Source organism: Paroedura picta, chromosome 4 (genome assembly GCF_049243985.1).
Source record: "Paroedura picta isolate Pp20150507F chromosome 4, Ppicta_v3.0, whole genome shotgun sequence".
NCBI lineage: Eukaryota > Metazoa > Chordata > Lepidosauria > Squamata > Gekkonidae > Paroedura > Paroedura picta.
Genome location: NC_135372.1, coordinates 34,575,965 through 34,581,964, shown reverse-complemented (window position 1 = coordinate 34,581,964; position 6,000 = coordinate 34,575,965).

Sequence of the window (6,000 nt, the reverse complement as noted above, 5' to 3'; positions counted from 1 at the left end):
AACCGATCCGCAAAAAGCGCTTTGTTGTAGCGCTTTCAGGGAAATCCCAAAAAGTGGATTCACCCTCCGGAAAGCACTACACTCCTGCAACCAATCTGCAACACTAGCGGGAAAGTTCTGTGCGTTACCATTGTTGCGGTTTCAGCAAAGTCCCTCCCCCTGGCTCTCTCCTCTGATCTTCCGGCGAAGCGATCTCCATTTTTTTTTCTCCGAGCGAGCGGAGATCAACGCACCGGCAAACCTTCATTTACCCAGTGAGGCTTCCCCGGCTGCAGTCCCTCTGTTTAAAGTCACCAAGCACAAGCATCATAGAGGCCCGTTTGCTGGTTTATTTTCACTTTATTTTCACACTGTTTTCGGCCGAAAATCACGCCCGTGAGGGGGGGGGATTTTTTTTTCACTCGGGGGGAGCGTGGCAACGATGAAACGGCAGCTCAAACACCACCTGCTAGCTGGATGGGTCTCTCTGTTGCAACGAATCAACGCATATTCGTTGCAACGGGTGTGTTTTTTGTTTTTTTAAAACCTTTCTTAAAGGGAAAGGGGCTGTTTGGGAGCATGCTAACGGCCGCCCATTGGCTGCTTGACGGCCAGGGGCGGGACAAGCTCGGCAATAGCGCTTTTTTTCTAGCGATTTTTGCTGAGACTGGAAGGCTGTGGGAAACGATAGAAACGCAACTGGATTCCACTACAAAGGCAGGTATGCATAACGACGAATTCCACTATTTAAAATAGCGATTTTTTGTTCAGCAAACAATTTGCTACATGGATCCCGGTGCGGAATGGGCCTATGACTTCCCCCTTGGAGAGGATATGCACTGTTTCCTGGTCCAAAGCCAACTGGTCTTGTGCCAGTTGCCCACAGTGGGCTGTCCTATGATTCTATGACTTCCCCCTTGGAGAGGATATGCATTGTTCCCTGGTCCAAACCCAACCGGTCTTGTGCCAGTTGCCCACAGTGGGCTGTCCTGAGTACCAATATGTTGGATACAGTGGGTGGCTCCAATATGATTCATAGTCTCCCTTGCTAAACCTTTTTACGTTGAGAAACCCATGAAATATTCTTCAGGCTTTGAGAAACCCCAGAAGCGATGTCAGCAGGCCACGCCTCTGTTCTACACCTCCAGAAATCGTGCCGCCAGAAGTGATAACACCCAGACGCTCCCTTCAGATGTGACGACATGCCCCCCACCCCCCAATGCCAGGAACGGCCCTGAGGCTTACTTTGCTGGGCTGGGAACAGAGCTGGGGCAGGCATCCGCTGGTCCATCACCCCCTGCTACCCTCCCCAACATAATTAAATTAAATGAGAATTCCTACCTCTCTGGACTCCAGTCACTAGTATGTGCCATGAGCCTCAGCCTGCAAGGGTTTTTATGTCCGCTACCCCTGTCTTTTGTACCCCCTCCAGGCGCATTATTCCGCAGGGCCTGCAAAAGGGAGCGCCTCCACCAGGCATTTGGTCGAGGTTGACCTGCACCTCTGCTTCCCAAGGGCCCTCCCCCTGAGCCTCCCTCCCACCATAATTCCGCCCAACCCACTGGGTTATCAGTAGGAGTTATTTCAATGTTTAATTTTTTCTACTGTTCCATGTTGCTTGTTGTTTCACTTCATTCATGATTGTTAATCTAAGTTATCAGTATGGTTTCTGTTCTGTTTTATGTGAACCGCCCTGAGCCTTTGGGGAGGGCGGTATACAAATATAATAAATAAAAATTAAAATATTGGCCATTCTTTTTTGCACGGGGGTGTGTGTGTGTGAGTTGACATAGTCATATATGCTCATATCACCCGATAATTTTTTAATTAAAATATATATAAAAATTAATTTCTTCCACCAAATCGGCAAAACCCTTCCAGGGCCCTTAAGATATACTAGGGTTTCCCCGTTGAGAATACCTGCCTTAGGTGGGGCACAGAGGTCATGGTAGATTTCAATTACCCAGATATCTGTTGGAAGACCAACTCTGCTAGAAATGAAAAGTCCAATAAATCCTTGCCTTGCCTTGCCTTGCTGGCAACTTCATTTTGCAAAAGGTGGAGAGGGCAACTGGGGCCCCCACTATTTTAGATGATTCCTACCAATATGGAAGAACGGATGGATGACGTGAAAGTAATGGGCACAATTGGTAGTAGAGACCCTGTGACTTTGGAATTTACAATCTTGGGGAAGAGAAAAGCTGTATGTAGTCATATAGGCTGGACAGCAGGAAGGCAAATGTTACCAAACGTAAAGTTATGCTTTACCTGTCAGTCCTAGAGGAGATCAGCCCTGATTGCTCCTTAGAAGGTGAGACCCTGAAGATGAAACTCAAATACTTTGGCCACCTCATGAGAAGGAAGGACTCCCTGGAGAAGAGCCTAATGCTGGGAGCGATTGAGGGCAAAAGAAGAAGGAGACGACAGAGAATGAGGTGGATAGATGGAGTTACTGAAGCAGTGGGTGTGAACTTAAATGGATTCCGGGGAATGGCAGAGGGCAGGAAGGCCTGGAGGATGATTGTCCATGGGGTCGCGATGGGTCGGACACGACTTCGCACCTAACAACAACAATAACAAAAGTTATGCTGGGTAGAATCCCATGGTCAGTAAAACTTAGAGAGTTGGGAGTTCAAGAGGGGGTGGGAGTTTCTTAAAAGTGAAATACTGAAGGCACAATCACAGACAGCTCCCTTGAGAAGGAAAAATGGGAGGAGCCTAAAGAAGCCAGGGTGGCTCCATAAACGGCTTTCAAAAGATTTGAGTAATAAAAAAAGACTCATTTAGGAAATGGAAGGAAGGCCTCCAAGGAGGAATATAAACAAATAACCAATGTGTGTAAGTTAAAGGTCAGTATGAGTTTGGGCTAGTGAGGAATGCTAAACACAACAAAAAAGGGTTCTTCAGTTTCAAAGTAAGAAAAAGAGTAAGGACCTAGTACAGCCTTTTTCAACCTTTTGACTATGGAAGAGCCTCTGAAATAATTTCTCAGGCTTTGAGAAGCTCCAGAAGTGACATCAGCTGGCCATACCTCATGACCACGCCCCATAAGTGACATCATCATCTGCATTAACAGGCAGGCTTGAGGAGAACTGAGTGGGGGAGAGACAGGAGGCGGTTTAAGGCAGAGGAGGCATGCAGGCCCATAAACCACAAGATAACTCACTCATGCTCAGAAGGGGGACCAATGGAACTGGCCAGATCCCTAGCTTGTGAACGAAACCATTAAAGCAGGAGGGGAAAGGCCACAGACCCCCTCCAGAGCTCCTGCAAACCCTCAGGGGTCTATGGACCCTGGTTGGGAATTCCTGACATAGTAAGACCATTGTGGGAACAAGAAAGAAAAACTGTAACAAGTGATAAAGAGAGGGCTGAACTTCCCAATTCCTACTTCTCCTTAGTCTTCTCTTGCAAGGGAAATTGTGCTCAATGCGGCAAAGTCATATCACATGATGCGGGATGGGAGTTGCAGCCTAGGATCAATGTAAGGGTAGTCCATAAACACTTAGTTTATTTGAATGAAACAAAGTCCTCTGGGCCAGATGAATTGCATTCAAGGATACTAAAAGAACTCCTGGATGTAATTTCTGAACCTCTGTCCATTATTTTTGACAATTCTTGGAGAACTGGTGAAGTGACAGAAGATTGGAGTCAGTCCTCCCCATCTTCAAGGAGGAGGAAAAGGGGAATCCGGGTAACTACTGACCCATCACCTTAATGTCAACAGCTGGCAACATTTGAGAAGAAATAATCAAACAGTCATTCAGCAGCTAGGGAAGATAGCTGTGATTACTGAGAGTCAGCACAGGGTGTAAACTACACGGAGCTTTTATTCCAATCCCAGGTTGATTCAGTCCCTAACTTCTACACAGAATGTGATTTCCATTTGGATTTTGGGCGATTTAAATTTTCCTTCTGCAGTAAGAAAGATTGATCTGGAGTGACCCTACCTTTATTGTGTGATATCTTAGAGTGCTTTTAACCCTCAATATTTTTTCAAATCGGATTGGGAAAGCAAGCTCCATGGTAGAGAACCTCTGATAGGCCACACCTGCTCATGTGACAAGCTTGCTTTAAAGGAGAAGCCCCACTGGGGCCCCTCCACTTCCTACCCCCTCCAGAGTGCACCATTCAGGGGGTAGGTCGACATGAGCCTATATGGTCCTATCACCCAATATTCATTCATTCATTCATTCATTCATTAATTAATTCATTCATTCATTCATTCATTCATTTCAATTTTCAGACTGCCACTCTCGCACCAGCCATCTCAGCACCAGCCGTCTCATGGTTTACAAGCCGTAAAACCAATACAAATTACAGAACATAAAACCACATTAAAAACCCTTTTTACAACTGATGGTGGCATAATCGATTTCCTCCCTCCCAGACCCACAGCCCTGCTGTTCCCTGTCTCATTTCTTACATAAATGAGCCCTGATCATAAAAATGGCAGGGAGGAATCCTCAGATTGGTAACTCTGGTCTCCATCCCAGTCTCAACCAGACGCCTGGCAGAAGAGCTCTGTCAGGGCCCTTAGCTCTTCTGGGAGCTCATTCCATCAAGTTGGGGCCAGGGCATTTTCGTCAAGGCCTGGTCAAGGCCAGGCAAATTTTCTGGAGGCCTGGAACAACCAGCAGATCCATACCCTCAGAGCAAAGAGCCTTGCGGGGGGCATAAGGAGATAAGCAGTCTCTCAGATAGGTAGGACCCAGTGGTCCCCAACCTTTTTATCACCAGGGACCGGTCAATGCTTGACAATTTTACTGAGGCCTAGGGTTTTGCTGAGGCTAGTCTTTTGCCTAGGGACGTCGCCGCTGCCACCTGAGCCCCTGCTCCACTTGCTTTTCCACTGGTGCCCCTGACTTCCCGCTGCCCGCTGGGGGTGCTGCCAGCAGCAGCTGCGCAGTGCCACGCCGAGGGGGAGCCCCAGCCATGGCGGCCGCTGGAGAGCACCAAAGGCAGAGTGGCACGGCAGCTCCTGAGGCAGCAGCCAGGGAGGAAGATGAGGAGGAGCTGCGGCCCGGTACCAACTGATCCACAGACCGGTACCTGTCCCTGGACTGGGGGTTGGGGACCACTGGCATATAGCCTTAAAGATCAAAATCAAAACCTTGAACTTGATCCGGAAGCTAACCAGCAACCATTGGAGCTGCTACAACACCAGCTAAATATGGGCCCTCCAAGGTGACTTAGTGAGGACCCTTGCAGGTGCATTTTGTACCAATAAATGTTTAACAATTTTTAAAATATACATAAAATTAACTCCCACCAATTTGGAAAACCCTGGTTGAGAAAGCCTGCGCTATACTATGGTTAGACTTCACTCGGAGTACTGTGTTCAGTTTTGGGCACCACAATTGAAGACAAACTGGAGCATGTCCAGAGGAGGCCTACAAAGATGGTGATGGGTTTAGAGACGGTTAGAGCAGTTCCTCAGTGGAACGGGCTTCCTCTGAAGGCGGTGAGTTATCCTTCTTTGGAAGTTTTTAAGCAGAGGCTAGATAGTCATCTGGAAGATGTGCTGATTTGATGAATTTAGGCAGATTGTGAGTGGGTGGGCAGGAAGGGATGTCTCTTGTGGCCCTTCCTTGCATGCCCAGGGAATTGCTATTTGCCGCTGAGGGATGTTAGGTGAATTTCTTCCAGGCCAGGCTGGATTCTGGAGATTTTGGTGGAGGGATCCCTTGGGCATGAAATTGGGGTCACGGTGGGTGGGGCAGGTAGTTGTGAGTTCCTGCATCGTCCAGGGGGCTGGACTAGATGACGCTGGAGGTCCCTTCCATCTCTGTGATTCTGTGATTCTATAAAACCAAGTTGTATGAGGAAAGGTTGAGAGAGCTTGGTCTTTTTAGCCTGGAGAGAAGACAACTAAGAGGTGATATGATAACCATCTCCAAGTACTTGAAAGGCTGTCATAGAGAGGATGGAGCAGAGTTGTTGTCTGTTGGGACAGATCCAATTGGTTGAAATTAAAAGAATTTTCAGCTAAACATCCAGAAGAAGTTCCTTCCAGTCAGA